Source organism: Protopterus annectens, chromosome 17.part0 (assembly GCF_019279795.1).
Source record: "Protopterus annectens isolate FY-2018-M chromosome 17.part0, PAN1.0, whole genome shotgun sequence".
In the NCBI taxonomy this organism is placed as follows: Eukaryota; Metazoa; Chordata; order Ceratodontiformes; family Protopteridae; genus Protopterus; species Protopterus annectens.
In genome coordinates, this window is record NC_056751.1 from 370,682,706 (window position 1) to 370,705,770 (window position 23,065).

The following is a 23,065-nucleotide window of genomic DNA, read 5'->3' on the forward strand; positions in this document are numbered from 1 at the left end:
GGGAGCAATACATACAGAATAATGTTTTGGAGGAGGAATGAGGTTTAAGGGAAGGCAGGTTGAATGCGCTATGTAATGTTTGACAATGGCTAGATACATTACACGTGATGTGTAATGTTTGCAATTAAAATATGTCAATATGGTTTGATTTCATTTATATAAATGTATGACTGCCTATGTCATAAGTGTTAATTTCATAAAAATGTTTCTTGTTTAAAAAAAAAAATCAGTGAAGTTGTTGAGTCTGTTAAAAAAGTCACAGAACATATATGTTAACATTATGCATAATAAACCCAGTGCACCCATGTCAGTAAGTGAAGCAGAAGATGTGATTACTCCCCTCCCACTTACCACAACTCCTTCTATTACCACAATAAAACAACATTATTCAAACACTTAAATCCAGTTTTATTGCAGCAGACAGCTTCCTACTAAAATATCTCAAAATAGGTGAAGACGTCTTTGGTTCATAGGTTCATACTAGGCTATCTGCCCTAGGGCATTTATAAGCCTAGCCAGAGTGTGTTTGGCTTTCACCACCCATTTTAAATTAATTTTGCTATGCCCTTTTTCGAGGTTAGTATATTGTGCCTCTGTCTAACAGTGACACAGAAGTGATACCCGGGGTAAACCTACGATCTCCCATCCACTCATCAAGATTCCTCTTGAAGAGAGTCAATGAGGGACACTGCCTAACCTGGACTGGGATTTTATTCCAGAGTGAAGGGAGCCTCTGGGTTACGAATCTGTCCCTCTAGCATGTCCTATTTATTTCAGTGCTGAGGTTCAAGTCTCTCGAGTGCATAGCTCGATGGGATTTGGATTTTCTGAGGTGCAGCATGTCCATTAATTCCGGGTTGGACATGGCTTTATACGTCAGGCACAGATCGCCTCTGAGCAGGCGGTATACCACTGAGTAGAGCTGGAGTTTCTTTAACCGGGCAGCATATGGCATCTGTTTGAGCCCTTTGATCCTCTTGGTGAGGTACTTTTGGGGTCTTTCCAGTTGCTGCAGGTGTCTGGTAAGGTACATCCTAAAAGGGGCATTGTACTCAATTATGGGCCTGATGAGGGATGAGTAAAGAGGCACGATGACCTCCCTGATCTAGATGTGAATCCCTTCATGATTAGGTGGGCTATATAAAATGTTTTTCTAACCACTTTGGCCACGTGGTTGTCAAATGAGAGATTGCTATCAACTTGGGTCCCCAGGTCCCTAATTACGTCTTCTGTACTTAATGGATTACCACCTATGTGGTAATTTGTGGGCACTTTGTTTTTGCCAAAGGGGATGACTATGCACTTTTTGGCATTTAGATTGAGGCCATGGCTCTGGCACCAGTTGTCTGTTTCTATGAGGCCCTTTTGGAGGATGCTTGTGTCGGCTGGAGAGTCGATTATGGCACCCAGTTTGCAGTCATCTGCGAACTTGGTCAGCCACAGTCCTTCCGTGTTGGCCTGTACCTCCGAGAAATATATACCGAACAAGAGAGGTCCCAGGACTGAGCCTTGTGGGACGCCACTTGTAACTGGTTTGGAGTCTGACATGGCTCCAGCAATTCTTACCATGTGGGTTCTGTCCTTGAGCCAGTTTGCAACCCATCTAGTGACATAGGGGTTTATATTTAAGCTGGTGAGCTTATCTATAATGCCCAAGTTGTGTATTGTATCGAAGGCTTTTGCGAGGTCCAGGTAGGCTGTGTGGACCACCTTCCCCTCGTCAATGGCCTTGGTGACTGTTTCAAAGAAATCAACCAGGTTTAAGAGGCAGGATCTGCCCTTAACAAAGCTGAACTGGGTAGGATCCAGTGTCTGTAGGTCCCCAATATCTTTATTTATGAGGTCCATGATGATCCTTTCCATAGCTTTGCAGACCAAGCTAGTCAGGCTTATGGGGCGATAGTTTCCAGGATCTGTTGAGGCACCACCTTTGTGGAGAGGGACCACTGTTGCTGTACGCCACTCTTTGGGTACATATCCTGTAGTAAGGCTGAGATTGAACAGTAGTTTTATATTTGGGTTTAGCTCTTCTTGGAGTTCATGTAGGACGCAGCCTGGGACACTGCCTGGTCCCATTGATGCTGCGTTTTTTGCTTTGGAGAGGGTAGCTCTTACCTGAGCATCTGAGATGTCAGGGGGAAGCACTCTGCTGGGATAGATATTTGCCCTTTAGGTGGGGAGTGGGGGGAGAAGTTTGCACTGAACCTGTCAGCTAGGATGTTGGCAATGTCTGTAGGTTCGGTGTATTTTTTGTCATTTTGGACTAATTCTGAGCATATCTGGGAATTCCCACCCAGGTTCCTAACATAACTAAAGAAAGCCTTGTGATTATCCTTAGTGTCCTGTGCAATTTTTCTCTCGAAGCTGGCCTTAGACAATTTTATGAGTGCCCGTAGTTTTTTGCTAATACTGATCAGAGATGCCTTCCCTTTTTGGGATTTTGCTCTATCATGTAGTAGCTTCCTCCTTCTATTGTATAGTTTATTTATGGCTGGGGTCCACCAGACAGGACATCTGCCTTTCGAGGATTGGGTCCTGGTTTTATTTGGGATTGCATAATTCATGCATTCCTGAAGGTGTTCATAGAATGCATTTATAAAGGATTCTGCGGTCTGGGCCGTATTTTCCACAGGCCCGGGGGCTTTGAAGGATTCCACCTTAGTTTTGAGGAGTGTGAAATTTGCTTTAGAGAAGTTTTTCACTGTGGTTTTCAGGGCAGGGGGTGGAGTCGGGATGTGAATATCCAGTGGGATTAGTTTATGGTCTGATCTTACCAGTGAGGGATACACTTCTGGTCTGGAGCATAGAGTCCCCATGTTGGTGATGATCAGGTCCAGTATGTTTTCCCCTCTTGTGGGAGTGGTAACAAGTTGTTCCATAGCATTTGAGTTTATAAATTCTAGGAACCTTTGGGCTAGGGTGTTGGAGCTAGAGTAATGCTCCCAGTCTATGTTTGGGTAGTTGAAGTCACCCAATATAATGGTGTTTGGAGAGACCTTCATATTTTCCAGTGTTCTCAGGAAGGCCGAGTGGGGTTCCTGGGTTTGGGAGGGTGGTCTGTAGCAGGCTATAAACTGGAAGGCAGTTTTACCCACTGTTAGTTGCACATGGATAGTCTCTGATGCTTCGTGCTGTGCCACCAACCTGGAGGTGTGGGTATCTTTGACGAATATTGATACTCCCCCTCCTTTTGTGGTTCGGTCCAAAAAGCATGGTATGAGGTAAAACCTGGTAGTGTTGGGGTGCTCTCGGTAGCCTTGAACCAGGTTTCTGTTACTGCACAGATATCGATGTTCTCCATGCTAAGGAGAGTTTCGAGTGCATGCATCTTGAGGTTTAGACTTCTGGCGTTGAGTAGCATTACTCTTAGTTTCTTATCCCTTGTGATACCTATGGAGGTGGGTTTGTCTTTTGAGCCTTACCTAAAAAAGGCACTATGGGGGTAGCAAGAGCCTTTGCCAATATCCGAAAGCCCAGGGGTGACAGGTGCAAGCCATCCCTAGCGAAGTATTGTGGCTTGTCGAGCATGTCATCCCAGGCTGACAGGCATTGGATCCCCTTTGAATGACACCAATACTTAAGCCAGTTGTTGAAATTGATCATCTTGTCTTCATATTGTGGCATCATTCTTGGTGAGGGTAAGATGCTACTCAAGGTCAGGGTCATACCGGCCTGGGCTACATGCTCAGAGAGCTCCTCTGTGTCTCTTTTCATGTAGTCCAGGGAGGTATGTCTCAGGTCATTTACACTAGCATGGACAATGACTGAGTCATATTTGTATTTGCCTTGGAGTGACCTGAGTGCTTGTGTTATGTGGCGGATCCTAGCGCCCGACAGGCAGCTCACCGTGACCTTCTCCTTGTTCAGCCTGGTGAGTGGGACGTCAGTGTGCCTGATGACAGAGTCACCTATTACAAGTGTATCAGGTGTGTTGTTTAGCTTAAGGGCTGTGACTGTTCGGCACACTGGCTTTGTGAGTTATGTGTTGCACGTGTTTTGTTTCGGGGTAGCGGTTGCTTGGGTGTCTGCTTTGGAGGTCTCTGCTGCTTAGGCAGATTTTTATTTAGAGCCTCCGAGTATGTTTTTGTGTGTTTATGTGTTTGGTTTGCTGTCGTGGTAGGTCTATGTGAGACTGGAATTGTAGTGAGTGTGGTTTCCTTCTCCTCCTGACTGGTTTCACCAGTACTGAGTTGAGAGAGCTTTGCCTCCAGTATGGCTATATGGTTGCATCTCTCACATGTGTTGGAATTTGTTGGGAGGAGGAGAGGGTTGTCTGTGTACATAAGGCAGTTGTAACATTGCCTCAAGATTCCCAGATTCACCAGCTGGACCGGAGAGGAGATTGACAACTGACCTTTGGACATGCTAGAATAGTATTAGGAATTCCTTTATAATTGAAAAAAAGGGCCAATGGGGAACAAGGTACTCAAGGGGAGTTTGTGAGGGTGTAGTGCTTTTAATTTTTTAGTGCTGACTTATATAATTGCTTTAGTGAGCAAGTGCCAGGTATCTTAAATGCAATGTGTTACACGTAACTTAAATGCAAAAATGACAAACAGTAACTTTCTTTCAAGTAAAACAAGGAAATAAGTACAGTAAGCAATGCAGATATCACTAGGGATCCACAGAAGCACTGAAAAGCTGCGTTTTAGGTGGAATTAGCAGTTCAGGGAAATAACAAGCAAACAAATAACAAGCATACAAACAAAGCTAGATTCAGCAGACCTGGATCTAGTCTATGCTACAGCAAACAAGGTGTACCAATTTCAGTAAGAAACAGTTCAAATATGCAGGCACTATAAGCCTTTAACCAGAAATTCCCAGCTCAGAAGGGCAGAGTCCAGCCTCTCCTCCCACAAGAGTGCAGACCACAAACCTTCTTAATGTAAAATAACTGGCCTGAAGCCCAAGTGCTTAAACCAGAACTAATACACTTTTAGAATAACAGACACTGAGCCCTCAATCAGCAGTTCCCAACTTAGAAGGATGTAAACTACCTGTCCTGCCACCACAGTGCAGGCCACAAACCTTCCTGATGTAAAACAACTGGTCTGAAGCCCAAGTGCTTAATCCAAAAGACTTAGAATGATAGCTACACTTCAATCAAGTTACTACCAAGCAGTAATAAATACAATTGAATACTTTAAAGAATGCCTGGATTAGTGCTCAAGTTATACAAACAAAGCTAGATTCAGCAGGCCTGGATCTAGTCTATGCTACAGCAAACAAGGTGTACCAATTTCAGCAAGAAGCAGTTTAAATATGCAGGCACTATAAGCCTTTAACCAGAAATTCCCAGCTCAGAAGGGCAGAATCCAGCCTCTCCTCCCACAAGAGTGCAGACCACGAACCCTTTTAATGTAAAATAACTGGCCTGAAGCCCAAGTGCTTAAACCAGAATTAATACACTTTTAGAATAACAGACACTGAGCCCTCAATCAGCAGTTCCCAACTTAGAAGGATGTAAGCTACCTGTTCTGCCACTACAGTGCAGACCACAAACCTTCTTAATGTAAAACAACTGGTCTGAAGCCCAAGTGCTTAAACTAAAAGGCTTAGAATGAGTTACACCAAGCAGTAATAAATACAAGTGAGTACTTTTAAGATGACGCAAAAGCAAAATAAAGTAGGAAGAAACACAAATATAGTAAAATCAGATACTTTTTTTTTTTCTTTTTTGAGTGAGCAAATGAGATGGGCCCAGGAGTTACAGGACAGAAACAAGTGCAAATGCAGGCCTTCAAATCACAAAGTTGAGAGAGATGGAAGACCGCCCAAACGGCCAATAACTACAAATTCTGGGCCAGAACCACTCCTTATGTGGTAGACAGGTTACCTAGTGCTTACCACTCCCACTGATAAGCTAGAAGGCTTCCCTCCAACACAGAAAGGCTTGGGGGGCTCAGAAGCTTACAAATAGTCCTGGATACAGCAAATCTGTATCTGGAACACTAATTACAGGAAAGGTAGGAAACAGGCTTACAATTTTTTTTTTTTTTGGATACTAGTTTCTATATTTATAAATCAATGTGTTCACCTACAGATAGTGAACTATCCAACAAAGGACAAATTACTTTCCACAGCATGGTATGGCATGGATTTAGGGTCAAGCCACAGTATGGAAACAGCATTGCTAACTGCAGTCATAAAGGATAAAATAAAAATAAAATGATTGCATCCCTATTTCTGGACTATCCAAATGATTTGAGATAGTTTTGCATCCAATTTAGGGAATTAGGCTAAAGGAGCTGGGCCTCACAACCAGTACAACCAGTTGGTTTAAATGTTACCTCAGCCACCAAACACAGTGTGTGAAGATGAGCTGTCAATTCCTCAGCAAACAATGGTTGTGAAGCAAAATGTCAGAACAACTCAAAAATCCAACCTGACCTTGGGAACACCACACAGTAAAGGATGATCACTAAGAGTCCAATCCAAGTAATACTATTCACCACCATATATAATTATGGTACACTGGGAACACAGTTGCATGTGCCATTCGAAGTATGAGAGTATATGGGTTTAATGGTTATTTTTTGGATGACAATGACATTTTTGGAAAGATTCTGAAAGTAGACTACTGGAATTTATTCAATATATTAACAACACAATTGATTTTTTGAGGTTTACCATGGAAAGATTGTTTACTGCCCTTTTTTTGGATGTGGAAATTAGGAAGGATACTGGTAAAAGGAGATTTGCTTCTAATATTTACAGAAAACTGACCTGTTCTAATTCACTTTTGCATTTTAATAGGTGTCACCTATTACATCAGAAAAAAGCCTTGGTCAAAGGGCAGTTAGTTAAGCTGGCATGGATGATATCCCCTTTTGATACCTTTTATAAAGAAGGAGACAAACTGAGATCCATGTTAACCAATAGAAGTTACCCTAATGATTTTTGCACAATATTTTTGTAGAAGTATACAACAAAAGAAATTATGTTTTTTACACTACTGGGATTAAGAAATGGTGATGGTACTGAGATGGGTGTCCCAGATTATATGAAACAAAATAAGTACTACATTTGGGAGTATGTTATTAATTACAACGGGGATGCAGAGGTGGTCAGTGAAATTATAAGAAGAAAAAAAAATGAACCAAATACCCTCAACAGACAAACTGGGTCAACACTAAGCAGAAACAAAAGTCAAATAGATAAAAAGCGGCACCAGAAGCAAGACAAAGGCAACAATAAGTATAAAATCACTGTTTAATAAAGGAACGTACAGAGGTAAGCACATTCACACACACACACACACACATACACACACACACACACACACACACACACACACACACACACACACACACACACACACACACACACGTGCTTCCTCAGACTAAACTACTGCAAAACCAATATGTCACATTGAAATACTGCAATCAATAAAACAATTACCAAATCAGAGAGGTGCATTAATTACCTAAACAAATCCCTGGACTTCAACACTGATTTTAAAGAGACTCCATTCAGGCCAGGCTTTTTGTCAGCCTGTAACCTCACAGTCCAATGGAGTTTCCTGATTTCAGTGTAATTTCTAAAATCACCCCCAAGTGGTCCTAACTCAACCCTTCCAATAACCTTAAATGCAAACTCATGTGAAGAACCCTGCTCTAACATATCTAGCCAATGCGTTCCTAGCATCACATCTTCTTGAATAGTATATGTGTTCTCTAATTCTTTCAAAAAGCAAACGACTGGTCTTACCTACATAAAAACTGGCACATGATTTACATGTAGCCAGAGAGACCACATAAGGGGTCCTGCAGTCAGCAACAACTCTAAAAGAATATGTCTGATGAGAAATCAGATGGACAAAAATTAGATGGCAAAGAACGGTTCCTCAGCACAGGGATGAAGCTGAGAGGACAGCAGTTAGAGGGGCCTCAGCTCAATACATTGAACCGAGCTTGGAGGGAACATCGATTCCATGATTTGCAACATTCCCAGTAAGACTCTGAATGCCATACAAGTTTATTTGCTTGAACATGGCCTCAGTTACATTCTTGCACAGCATTCTGACTTTTCTGAAGTTATTATTAATTTAAGGATGTTCAGCACAAATGCAGTGTTGAAAATGCTATTTCCACATGACTTTGATCATTCTTTTAAGAAACCCAGTGCTTTTCAGCCACTGATAGATCCAGTTTTAGAAATATTTTGTAGAAAGTGTGAATAGGATGTTTATTTTCTGCACCAGGTGCTTTAAAGAGTAAGTTTTTTAATTTGAGTCATGGTGAGAGACAAGCTCTCAGGGAATTGCAGAAAGATACAAGTTTAGCAATAAAACCTGCAGATAAGGGGAGGGGGGCTGCAATTATTGTTATGGATTATCAGTTTTATAAGAACTCCAATGGTGCTATGTTGTCCAATGAGGCTGTGTATAAATGAATCCCTGGTGATTATATTGACACTATACGGCATTCAATTTCATTTCGTATACAGGACTGTCGACAATTTTTTGCTAACTGATGAGTTTTCACAGTATCTCACCACTGAACATCCAACAATAACAATTTTTTCAAGGGCTCTCTAAGATACACAAGAATGCTGCATTTATATCATATTATCGAAGACGCAAAATGTTGAATGCTCAAAAGAGCAAAATTTTATATTCCAACTCCGAGATCCCACTACAGTGAGGAAAGGGCAAATATCCCACTCTTCCCTATACTGTGATCTCAAAAACGGAACTTCAAGTTTTCGGCATTTTTGCTATTTTCACGTTCGACATTTTGAATTTGTGATAATGTAACATAGATCCAAGAGTGCCCTATGTCCACCATTTAGACCTATTGTTTCAGGGAGAGGGTAGTTAACAGAACCATTTTCTATTTATGTTGATAAACTATTGTGCAAGGTTTTAGATGGTGTGAATATTGTTTTGAAGGGCATTAAGCAGTTTTTGAATGACCTCTATGTTTTTGTGAATATGGATGTTGATTTGAGTGACACGGTAAAGCTTGATGTGGAGTCACTTTTCACAATCATCCCCAATCTTGATGGGATTGATATGACTAAATGTTTTCTCATGACACATAGTGATTACGATATTAAACAGATAGAGTTGATTTGTTTATTTTCAGAAGTGGTGCTTGAGAACAATGCTTTTATGTTTGACAGAGAACATTATATTCAGAGGACTAGCATAGTTATGGGCACTTCTTGTGCCAATAATTATGCCAAAATGGTCTTAGCTTTCTGGAAACATCAGTATGTACTGTAGGGCAATGAATTTGTTGATTTTGTTGCCTTTTATAAAAGATTTGTTGATGATATTTATTTGTTATGGAGAGATAATGAAGAACAGCTGAAACATTTGGTTTTGTATTTACATTCTGCTACATCTTTTTTAGATTTACCAGCAATTATTCCAGGGAAGAGATTGTGTTTTTGGATGTCTTCACATGTAAAAATAATGAAGGTGCATTTACAACTAGATTGTATAGAAAACCGTGTAGGAAAAATACTGTTCTCCCATGGTTGAACAATTCAGAAGAAGGCTTCAGTAGTGATTTGATTACTCTACAGACAGACTTTAAGGAAAGGGGCTATAGACATGATGAAGTAGAAAAGATGTGTAAAGAAGTACAATGTTTAAGATCCTACATTGCTAAACCTTACTTCTCCAACAATTGTGGGAGGAGGTTTGAGGATGCTACCAGGAGTGGGAACCTGGAGGTCTGTAGATGTGTCCCCTTAACCTTCTCGTACGCTAGTGATATAAAACAGATATGTGACATCATTAGATCTAATTGGCAGATTTTGACAATGGACAGTCACATTAAGGATATAGTGGGTGAGAGAACCTGCATTAGATATAAGAATAAGAGGTCCCTTAAACACCAGTTTTGTTATAAGAATAACGTTGTACAATGTCAAGTGGACTCTGCCATGCAAGTGACACATATTTGTTATAAATGTAATTTTTGCTCATACATAGATACCACAAATATTTTTGTACATCTGATTTCTCATCAGACATATTCTTTTAGAGTAGTTTCTGACTGCAGGACCCCTCATGTGGTCTATCTAGTTACATGTAAATCATGTGCCAGTTTTTTATGTAGGTAAGACCAATCGTTTGCTTTTTGAAAAATTAGAGAACACATATACTATATAAGAAGGTGTGATGCTAGGAACGTGTGTTGAAATCCAGGGATTTGTTTAGGTAATTAATGCACTTCTCTGATTTGCTAACTGTTTTATTGATTGCAGTATTTAAATGTGATATATTGGTTTTGTAGTTGTTTGGTCTGAAGACGCACCTGTGTGTGTCTGTGAATGTGCTTACCTCTGTACGTTCCTTTATTAAACAGTGATGTTATACATATTGTTGCCTTTGTCTTGCTTCTGGTGCCATTTTTTATGTATATGACATTATAAAAAGAAACTGGAAGATACTTGAGGTCAGTGGCATTAATTTGTAGTAGGTGGGAGAAGCTCCCTGTATTATATTTAAACAAGATTGGTGTCTTAAAGATTGTATTGAAAGGATGGGAAAAAAACCTTCATGAAGGGAGGCAATAACATTAGAGCATTCAAATGTGGGAGATATAAATATTGCCCCTACATTAAGGAGGGAACATTTGTTTAAATTCATGGGGTTGTGAAGGTAGGCAGCCTCAAGTACTGTAATTGTGTAACACAGAAATTAGTATATGCAACCCAGTGTCGGAACTGTCCCTGTTTTTACATAGGTAGGAGAGAGAGATTTGTTTCGTACAAGGTGATTAAATGAGTTTTTGTGTGAATTTGATATATTATATTTAGTGAATGCATATTTTTCATATATGGTTTTCGTACTGAACAACAAGTATTTATGTATGTGTTTTTAAATTAGGGAATGATTTGAATAGATGAATCTGATTCAATTAATTAGGTGCATGCAATTGGACGGGAGAAGTGTTTGTGGTTTTAAAAGGGTTACATGTGATGACTGAATTAACTTTGTTGAAGTCCCATAATAAAAAAGAGATAAAAGTGCTTACTTGATTTTTTTACAATAAAATTTGGTGGATGTTTTTTAAAATTTATTTTGTCAGTCTCTTTGCAACCAGGGAGGGATGAATAGCATTATTTGGACTGGGTTTTTAGTGATCATCTCTCACTGTGTGGTGTTCCTGAGGTCAGAATGAAACAATAGTTGTGACACAAGGTCCAATATTAGGGTCCTTACTCTTCAATATGTTTACAAATAAAATGTATGCAGCCTTTCCGAGAAAATCTAATTGCATAGCCTCTTCAGTCAAACATCTCCAAGATGACCTGCAACATTACTCTACAATAAGTGAAAACTGGATAGGAGAATCAAAACTACTGCTAAATACAAAGAAAACTAAACTAATGGAAATTTCACTGAAAACCCAGTAATCAAACCATCATGACTTAAAAATATTATTTGTCAATGATACTAGAGTTTAGATAATATAAAACACAAAACTATTGATAATAATAAGTGACCATAGATTAAGACTTGAGCAGCACATTCAATATGCAGTTCATAAAACAACCATAAACTGGGACTTTCTTTATAAAGCAAAACATTTCTATCAGAGTATGCATGTAAGACCATGGTTCAAGCCTATCTTCTCCTTAATCTCCTATATGCTTTGTTAATTTTGACTAATGTACAGTCCTCTTAACTAATCAAACTGGAACAATCTTATAATAAGATTTTTAAAGTTTGGTAGTAATCACATGAACAGAGTACATCACTGCCTTGAACATCAGTCCCTCAACTGGCTGAAACTACCTAATCTATTAGCCTACACTTGCATTAAGGCTGACCACAACATTCTCTACACTCCAGACAGGTGCTTTGCTACCAGTTATTAAACTCATATTTGTTGTCCCACAGAGAGCTGCATTCGCCGAAACAACACTTGGTGTTTACTCAAAAATTCTAAAAATCATAATGGTGGATGTGTGTAATCTGTATACATCATTGACTGTTAAAGTCTCTCCCAGCAAACATCCGAAATATCTCGTCTTATCTCATCTATCATTTAAAATTCAATAAACATACCTGTCAATGAAACAGTCCTGTCCTTATAAGACCCCATTACTAAGATGCATTCTTTTTCTAATCCTTTCATATCCATAGTTTAAAATCTCACTAATAATCATTAAGACCAGGCAACTTATCTGATTCAAGTCTCAAAATCAATTTAAATTCAACTATCATTAAATAAAAATATGGTATTTTCTAAGACCAATTCTAACAGTGTGCATATCAAATTAATTCTTGAATAAGGTCCATCAGTACATGTAAAAAACAGTTAACAACTAAACATGTTATTTACTTAGCACTATGTTAGTCATGTTTAGCATTCTATGTAGGGAAAGCCAATAGGATATTGAAAGAAGGTATTTCTGAGCATATTTTGATATATGGCATAACAAAGCTACTAATGCATTCGCGTGACATACAGCCGATAAAGGCAGTGAACATACATATAAATTTCAAGCACTTGAAGTACTTATGCTGAGTTATAGGGGTAATGACTTCATGAACCATATGAAAGGCTGTTGAATTTAGATGGGTTTTGAGACTTGAATCACGTAAGTGTCCAGGTCTTATGTTTCACTAAAACTGGTATAAAAAGAAAGAAACTTGAAACACTGAATATGATTAACATGTGGCATACAGAAGCATAAGACTATGTGTGAGTTTATGAGGAAGGTGTTTTTACAATTTTCATAAAAACCTGATGCAGCTTTGATGACAAAATATTTTTAAGGATTCTTTGACTATAGACGTTTGATTAAAACCCTTTATTTACATGGTGTCTGGAACCTTATTTCTATTTTGATTTTTGTGTTGCATTTGGCTTTGTTCTTTATCCACTGTACCTTTTTCTGTTTTGTTCTGTATACAGAGAGAATGAAGCTGCCACATCTCATCAGCACACAGTTGCCAGGTTTGAACAAGGTGAGTGAAGCAACAACAGGGAGATCATGAGTTGGTGTGGGAGCCCAGGTTTCAGCAGTAACTGGGAGTGAAATTTAGGTTTAGTGATGGGGCAAGAGTTTTAGGGTTAGAGAATGGGAGGGGAGTTTAGGGTTAGGGAGCAATCAGGGACTTTAGGTTTAGGATAGCAGGAGGGAATTTTTAAGTTCAATGGGAATTTTAGTGTTAAGGAGCAAGAAGGGAATTTCCAGTTAGGAAGAGATCAGGGACTTTAGGTTTACAGAGCGGGAAGGGAATTTTAGGTTTAAATAGTGGAAGGGGAGTTTGGGATTAGGGAGCAGGACTGGAGTTTTAGGAGTATTGAGCCATCAGAGAATTTAGGGTTAGGGAGCAGGAGAAGAGTGTTACAGTTGGTTTAGGGACCAGGTAAAAGTTTTAGGGTTAGAATTAGGGCTCTGTTAGGGCTGTGCAACTCAGTGGGGTCAGGTGGTGGGATGGCTCAGTAAATAGCTAGGTAATTAGCTAGGAATGGACTAGTGAAAGCTAAAACACATTTAGAGCAAATGGTATGGAGCAAGTGTGCTGTGAACTACTAGCTTGCAAACAGTTGTAGTAGACCTTCTCTGATCACTCATCAACTCTTCCTTAATCGAATAATATTGCCTGAAGAACAAGCTGTACAAGAATCAGTAATTCAATCTATCACAAAAAACTCTCATTTAATACAGGCAAAAAATATGAAATATTGACAACTAAACCATAGTTAAAAGATAAATATTTCTAGAAACTGGTTGCATTCAACATCTTTAGTCTCTGCTACTTACATTTACTTTCAATAACCAATAAAAAACAAATTCACAAAAATCTAAGTTCTCTTTAATATCATCTTACCATCATAGATATGATGATACATGTCAGGTATAGAAAGGGTGGGGGACAACTACCCCAGATGGTAGCTTTTAGAGGGCACAAACATCTCATAAATAGAATCCATGCGTCTCACTATTGTGTGTGTGTGTGTGTGTGTGTGTGTGTGTGTGTGTGTGTGTGTGTGTGTGTGTGTGTGTGTGCCTGTGTGTGTGGAGACACCCTTCATAAGGGATGCCAGCAATGACCTGCTAACCAGTCCACAGGACATCAAAGGCAGATGGAAGGAGTATTTCCAGCAGCTTTTGAATGAAGAAAACCCCACAGAAGCTGTACTGCCCTAGAAACAGCCTACAATTGGAGAAGAAGAGGAGACCACCTTAAAAGAAGTAAGAATAACAATAAGGAAAATAAAGTCAGGGAAATCAGCAGGCTCAGATGAGGTCACAACAGATATGATAAAGATGCTGGGTGAGATAGGGGAGAAATGGCTCCTGAGGGTACTTATAGCCATATGGAGAGAAAGGCATACCCAGATGACTGGAGAATAAGCTTACTTGTGCCAGTGTACAAGAACAAAAAGGACATACACAGCTGTGGGCAGTACAGAGGAATCAAACTCCTATCACATTGCATGAAAGTTCTAGAGAAGGTGATTGATAAACAGATACGCAGAGTAGTGGAATGTAAGATGGGAGATGAGCAGTTTGGATTAAAATCAGAATGCAGCACAACTGACCCAATGTTTGCAGTGGATCAAATAGTTGAGAAGAAGATAGAGGGGAGGAAAGAGTCCAACTGGGCATTCCTAGACTTGGAGAAAGCTTATGACAAGGTCCCAAGAAAGTTGATCTGGGCAGTACTGTGGTGGTTCGAAGTCCCAGAAACATTGGTAGAATTAGTGGAGGCTATGTACAAGGACCCAATGACTCAAGTACGAACAGTGTTCAGCCTCACAGAGGGGTTCCCAGTGGGAGTGGGTGTACACCAGGGTTCAGCTCTGAGCCTACTACTGTTCATACTGGTGAGGGACACCATTAGCAAACAGGTTGGAGGGAACAGATCAGCAAAGTTGTTGCATGCAGATGATGTGGCATTACAGCCAGAGTCTGAGCAAGAACTACAGGAAAGTATAGAGCAATGGAATGCAAAACTATAGTCACATGGGATAAAACTAAGCACAGATACAATAGTGGTAATGGCAGCAAACTAGGGAAATCAGAAGAAGCTGAGAAATGAGATAGAAGGAAAGATAGTGGAACAGGTAAATAGCTTCACGTATCTGGGAGGGGTGGTTGAGAAGAAGGGAAGTCTGAATGAAGAGGTCAAAGCTAGAATCAGAGGGGCTTCAGCCAACTGGCATAGAGTGCCAGGTGTAGTCTCTAGCAGAAGAATGCCAAAGAATCTGAAAAGTAAGGTGTACAAGACAGTGGTGTGACCAGTACTACTGTATGGTATAGAAACCTGGGCAGTAAAGGCAGAGCAGATGAAGAAGCTAGAGGTGATGGAAATGAAGTGCCTGAGGAGGGTGCTAGGATGTACTCTGAGGGACAGATGAAGAAATGAGGACATAAGAGCAGAAGCCAAAGTAGCTACAATTGCAGAAAAGATCAAAGAGAACAGATTCCGATGGTTTGGACACGTGCAGAAAAGCAGAAGACAATCTCGTGAAGAAGATTTTGGACAGACAGGAAGAAGGTAAGAGGAAACAAGGACATCCAGCAAAGAGGTGGATGGATTGTGTGAAAGAAAATCTGCGACAGTCAGGCATGAGTGTCAGAGAAGGCAGAAGTGAGGCATTGAATTGAGAGAGATGGCGACAGTTAACACGCTTCCCTGACCCCATGTAGAAAATGGGAAAAAGGGGGCTGCTGCTGATGATGATGTATATATATATATATATATATATATATATAGAGAGAGAGAGAGAGTGAGAAAGATAGATATACATTTTGCTTTTTTTTACACATTTTCCATATATACATTTTGCTATTTTTTTACACATTTTCCATTGTAAACAGCAATGCTGTACTTCCTGGCTGCTCTCTGCCCCTTTAGACATCACTTACATGGGAATGTGCTCATCCCTACATTTTACATAAGGGATGGGCCACAGGTACCTCCATAAAGGCTTCTAATTGGGTGGCTGGGTGGAAAGATAGGGTAGAGAAGACAGTTACTGGGCACCCATAGTGAAACAGTACCTGTTTTGTGGTCTGCTCTCAGGTGAAGTAAGTCAAAATAAAATTATTTTCTGGACAGTGTCACCAGTGCTGCAGTACTCTTCTTCTGCTGAGCTGCCCATTAATGTTAGATTGAATTCAGAATCTGAATGAAGATTTTTTTTTACTAAACTTTTTAACAAACTATGGAGAATAAGAGCCTGCCTTTATGTACCTGGAGGCTGATCAGACACTTCAACCAGGAAACACATTAGGTGGTAGCCAGGTAAGTTAAAAAGCAAGTGGTTGAATGGGCTAATAGTGATCACACTAGACTGAAGACTGGAGTGTGGGTAGGGTACTGGGTGGGCAACAGGCAGTCCGGCAGTCCGGCAGGCCAGCAGTGGTACTAACAGCCATACCTGTTGCTCTCATCTTGGCCGCAGGCATTGAAAATAAGAACAGACGCCCTTGAATATCATCTAATTAGCATACAGTTTACTGCAAATGGCTTATAGCTGTTTCCACTTTCATTAAGAAAGTGTGGTATTAATCACTTGTAAACAGAGAGTAACAAAAATAATGGAAAATATAAGCAAATTATCAAAGAGACGGTATAAAATTTGTAGACTTTTTAATGAAGTATATCAACAAATTCTACTGCCACACATGATCATTTATTTCTGCTTCAAAAAAAGGAGTTTTAAGATATGTGCCTTCTTTTATAAATTAGTGATGTTACTAGTATGTTTGTCAAGACATGTCACGACATGTAGTGTGGTTTTCTGTGTACTAGACAACTTCAAAAATCACACATGATGAGGGGATTCAGAAGAGTGAGTGACAGGCTGATTATAGGGACATACCTCTAAAAATGGGGACACGCTGAAAATAGGAAGGTTTCTCCAAATCCAAAATAGGGACAGTTGAGAGGCCTGCTGGTAGTTGTTATTATTGTAATTACATTTAATTTGTTAATTGCTATGCTATTTAATGATTTTTTTTTTTTTTTTTAAAGTTGCATGCTTCTGTTGTGCAAATTACAATATGCATCTTCTGCAGGATATCAGGTCTGAAATTTGGCAGGGATCACCTCAGGGACAAAGTGTAAAACATGGCCTGCTCTTATTATAAACTTAGAAAGTTGCTTGAATAAAATGTTTTGCTTTTACCACTATGCACTTTCTGAAGGATGAAATCTGAAACCCAAATGTCATTGTCAATATTTGATTGATGACTTGAAGCTGTTGTTAGTGGTGGAGGAGGGGGGCGGATCAGGGACAGCATTTAAAATATTTCTGTTTGTTACAAACCTAAAAAGTCGCTAGAATAATATAGTTTGTATTAATATAAATTCTCTGAACTGAAGCCAGGATGTGAAGTCTGAAACTCAAACGTCTGTCATTTAGTAACTTCTGACTTGGGGGGTTCACAAATTTTGATACATTTTAATGTTATAAACACAGAAAGTTTCTGGAATAATATGTAGTGCATAGAACAGTGTAATTATATTAAAAAAGATTAAATAATATCCTACTTAAGCACTACTACAGAAAAAGCCCCAACCTTAACAACATTTAAGAGCATTGTTAATTACCCCTGAGGTGCTGTTAACACTGAGCCTGCACTAAAAGCAGACAGTGGTGACCAGAAAACAGTACAGCATAGCATGAAATTACATGTTTCAACTCTAATTTCTGCCTGCTCTCTGCTAAAGTACAGCCAGTACTTTGGTTACTAACTACTTCCCTTCATAGGGAGTACATGAGGCATCAGCCACTTCTTCACTACTTTTCCAGCTTTCAAAGCTGGTACAAAACTTCATTTTCTTAATCTTAGCCCCCCTGCCACCACGGAGAAGATACATTTCCGTGCACTACAAAGAGTTATGACCAGATTTCTAATCATAATAAAAGATTGCGTGTTCTCGACATGGATGCCAAGATTCACCTCTTGAGCTTCGCTCTTGAAGTGAATTTCTTGACATCCATATCTCAAACATAGTATGTTCGCTATGATCAGTGACCCAATCATAATCCTATATGTTTCGCATTACTATGTATTTTCTGAATGATGAAGACCGATGTCTGAAACACAAACGACTATCATTAAATTAATGGCTTCAAGTTGCTATTTGTGGAGGATCATCTCTGGGGCAAAGTTAAAAATACTGCTGTTATAAGCCTAGAATGTTGCAAAAATAATATATTTTGCAGTTACTATGCATTTTCTGAAGGATGAAGAAGTCTGATGTCTGAAACCCAAATGTCTGTCATTTAGTGACTCTCTTTCAAATTGGTGGGGGGGGGTCACATCAGGGACAAAAATATTGTAGTGCTATTGTAAACATAGAAATATGCTAGAATAATGTTTTGCATTTACTATGTATTTTCTGAAGGATGAAAAAGTCTGTCTGAAACCCAAATGTTTTTCATTTAGTGGCGACCAAGTTGCTGTTGATGGTTTAAAATATTGCTGTTATAATCCTAGAAAGTTGCAAGAATAGCGTATTTTGTATTCATTATGCATTTTCTGAAGGATGAAGAATTAATGTCTGAAACGCAAATGTTAGTCATTTGTTGACTCCCTTCTAAGATGGGGGAGGATTGCACCTGAGACAAAGTTTAAAATATTGAAATGCTATTATAAACACTGAATGTTACTAGAATAATATGTTTTACAATTAATGTGCATTTTCTGACGTATGAAAAAGTCTGTCTGAAACCCAAATGTGGCTTTACTAGAAAGGCTCACACAGACCCTACTACAATTTGCTGTGAGGGAAAGGTTAATTTGCTTTTTATTTGTTGTATTTTGTATTACTTTATTGCCTTTTTCTATTTTGTATACTGTGATTTGTTTTCTTTACACTAAAACTTAACTTTTTAGACAGGTAAAACTTGTTGCCTACTTTCACATCTAACTCCTCTAGTGCACAGTGCAGTGTTTAGGATAAACCATTTTTTTCATCGTACCTTTAAGCATCTATTGCAAGACCACCAGTTATTGGAGATCCCACATTCTGCCTCTCAGTAGTCATCTTGGGAATAGTGCTTCTGTTTTCTCCTGGTGAGAGGAGTGCAGTTACATTATTTCCTGGAAACTGCTGATCACCAGAAAGCTTAATAACTGCTTTATAGGTGACAGCTTGGAATCTGTGCTTATATTATTTTCCTGATGAGAGTAGGAGCAGAGTGCATTAATTCCTGATTCTTTCTAGTTGGAGAGTGTCTGTGCTTAACATACCTGATTGATCTGGTTGCTATTCGAGGTATCTTCCAGAAAAAGGCTACAAGCCTGCAGACCCTTGCATCATCTGGGACAAGACTGTGGGTCACCAAACAGCCCATGGCCTGCTTCTCTTCTTGGGATTGGTGCTAACATTTTGCTTCTGGAGAAGAACCAGAGGAGTACTGTATCCCAACAGAGTGAAGCTGTGCTGACACCAGCATTAGTAGTAGCCAGGTAGTAGCCATTCATGGGATTCCCCTCTTTTCATCATTATTGACAAGCTAATTCTTTACCTTTTAGTAAATACTGCCTGATTTCTTTCTAACTTCAGAATATCTGCCTAAATGCTTCATCCTTAAATGTTCAGGGTCTATGTATTAGTTTCCCTCACTCAGGTGTTTGGCAGTGCTCTGTACAGACTCAGACACCCTGAGTGACATTTTTCCTGTAAAAGGAATATGTAAGGAAACAGCTCCAGTATTTAGTAATAATGACCATCCCTCCTGGCATGTCTAAAGGTCAGTTCCCTGTGCTTTCTCCTATTAACCTGGTGAACTTGGGCATTCTGATGCAGTGTAGCAACTGCCTCATGTACATAAACAAGCCTCTCCTCTTACCTCCCAACACTCAACTTGTGAGAGATACACTTATATATCTAAAGTGGAAGCCATGCACTCTCAAGCCAAGATTGGAATAGCTGGTCAAGAGAAGGTCAACTCCTGCTCCACACCACATGAAACACATAGCCCTCCAGAACACCCACCATCACAGCTCGCACATAAAAACACAAACCACACACCCACCTTTGTGGAGGCTCTCAATAAAAATCTACCCAAATAGCAGAGACCTCCAAGGCAAAAATGCACTCGACCACCACATCACAAACCACAAGACACATAGCTCACCTGCACAGTGTGCCCTCAACCTAAGCCCCTAAGGCAAAATAGCTTGCCCAATACACTAATCATAGGTGAGTATAGTGAGGCACACTGATGTCCCACTCACTAGGTTGAATAAGGAAAAGGTAACAGTCAGTTGTCTATCAGGTGCCAGAATCCGTCACGTAACACATGCACTCAGGTCACTCCAAAACAAGTACAAGTATGACTCTGTCAATGTCCATGTGGGTGTGAATGACCTGAGATGTACCTCTCTGGACTACATGAAAAGAGACATGGAGGAGCTCTTGAATTATGTGGCCCAGGCAAGTATGACCCTAGTCCTGAGTAGCATCCTACCATCACCCAGAATGATACCAGAGTACAAGCAGAAAATGACTGATTTCAACAATTGGCTAAGTTTCTGGTATCATTCTAAGGGGATCCAGTATCTGTGTGTTTGAGATGACATGATTGACAGACCTTAATGCTTTGCCAGAAATAGCCTGCATCTGTCTCCGCTGGGTTTCCGGATACTGGCTAAGGCTCTTGCCACCCCTATAGTGCCTTTTTTAGGTGATGTTCCAAAGACCAAATTACCGCCATAACAGCTATAAATAAATGCAATCTGAAGGTCATGCTACTCAATGCTAGAAGTCTAAATCTCAAGATGCATTTGCTTGAAGCATTCCTCAAAATAGAGAACATCGACATTTGTGCTGTAACGGAGACCTGGTTTTAAAGCAGCAGAAAGCACCCCTCCACTAACAGACTATAATTCATTCCACACCTTTTAGCCCCAAAACATGGACTGAAGATCCAAAGGCGGTGGTGTCTCCATATTCATAAAGGATATGCACACCTCCAGACTAGTAGCCCAGCATAACACATCTGAGATACTTCAGGTACAACTAACATTGGGTAAGATGGCGATTCAGGTCGTAGCCTGCTATAGGTCCCCAATCATGTCCCAAGACTCTCACTCCACATTCCTAAGCACCCTGGAAACTATTAGGGTCCAACCCAACACTCTCATACTAGGTGACTTCAGCTACCCCTCCATCAACTGGAAAAACTACTCATGCTCCAATACAATGCTTCCTGGAATTCTTCAGTTCCAATGCCCTGGAACAGCTCATTCATACCCCACTAAAGAAAGCAACATCCTTGATCTGGTTATTACAAAGATGGGCAACTGTTGCTCTAGACCAATAGTCAATTCCTCCCTGGTTAGATCTGACCACAAACTAATCACCATGGAAATCTGCATCTCACCCACACCCCCCGCAAAGGTAACCACCATGAAAAACTTCTCCAAAGCTGACTTTGGGCTCATAAAAACAGAGGTGGCTAACTTCACGGCACCCATGTCAATGGAAAATAGATGCATGACTGCTGAATCATACACCAATGCACTGTATGAAATAGCCATACCCAACAGAACCAAGACGCTCTCCTCAAAAAAAAATAAAAGCCAATCTGGTGGTCCCCTGCCATTAATAAACTCTACAACAGAAGGAATAAACTGTTGCAGAAAAAGATGAAGTCCCAAGACTGGAAAAACTCCCTTATTAGCCTCAATAAAAAGTTGAGATCCTTCATCAACACCTCTAAAGCCAGCTATGAAGGCAGAATTGCGGCAGACACTAAAAACAACCACAAAGCCTTCTATAGTTATATCAAGAATCTCCATGGCAATACCCACTTTTGCTGTGAGTTACTGCACAATGGTACCTCCTATACTGAGCCAACAGATATTGCCAACATACTGGCTGACAGATACAGTGCCATCTTTACCCCTCTCTCCCCCCCAAAGGACCAAACACAATACTGGAGGAATGCCAGGCACACAGCATTACTGCAGCACAGGTTAAAGCTGCATTGTCCAAGGCCAAGAACACAGGTTCCATGGAACCCGACAATATCCCTGGATGTGTTCTACATGAACTACAAAGTGAACTGGCACCACATCTGTGTGCCCTGTTCAATCACAGCCCCACCTCAGGCTTTGTCCCTACCAAATGGCACACTGCTACAGTCATCCCTCTCCATAAAGGGGAAGTGACTACAGACCCTGGGAATTATCTCCCCATTAGTCTGATGAGTCTAATATGTAAGGCTATGGAGGGCATCTTCATGGACCTAATTAACAAGGATATAGGGAATCTCCAAACTCTAGATCCCACATGGTTTGGTTTTGTGAAAGGCAGTTCATGTCTGCTCAACCCAGTTGACTTCTTTGAGTCAGTCACCAGAGCTGTGGATGAGGGCAAGGCAGTTCATACAGCCTACCTCGATCTGGCCAAGGCCTTTGATACCATTACCCACTCAGGAATTATTGATAAACTTACCAAACTGGGTATCAACCCCTATATCACTAGGTGGGTTGCAAACTGGCTTACAGATAAAACCCACAGTCTGAAAGTAGCAGACTCCAAGTCAGACTGCAGAACAGTCATGAGTGGAGTCCCACAGGGATCGGTCCTGGGTCCTCTACTGTTTGGTATCTACTTTTCAGAAGTCCAGGCCAACACGGAGGGACTCTGGCTGACAGACGACTGCAAGCTGGGAGCCATTATTAACTCTCCAAGTGATGTAGACATCCTACAGAAAGGCTTCACTGAGACCAATGACTGGTGTCAAAACCATGGCCTTAAGCTTAATGCCAAAAAATGCATCGTCATCCCCTTTGGGAAAAACTCAGTTTCCACTAATTACTACATAGATGGGAGCCCACTGAACACTGAAGGTGTTATAAGAGATCTGGGGACACAGGTTGACAGCAACCTCTACTTCCACCATCACATTGCCACTGTGGTCAGAAAGTCCTTCTATGTGGCAGATCACATTACCAATGGTTTTGCATCCAGTAAGAAAGAGGTCATCATCTCTCTCTACTCTTCCCTCATTACCACCATTTGCACTCAAATTCCACTTAAATTTGCACTGGCTTTGTCGTTGTTCTAATCCAGACTAACACCCCCACCCTTATCCCCCCCACCTAGACTCTT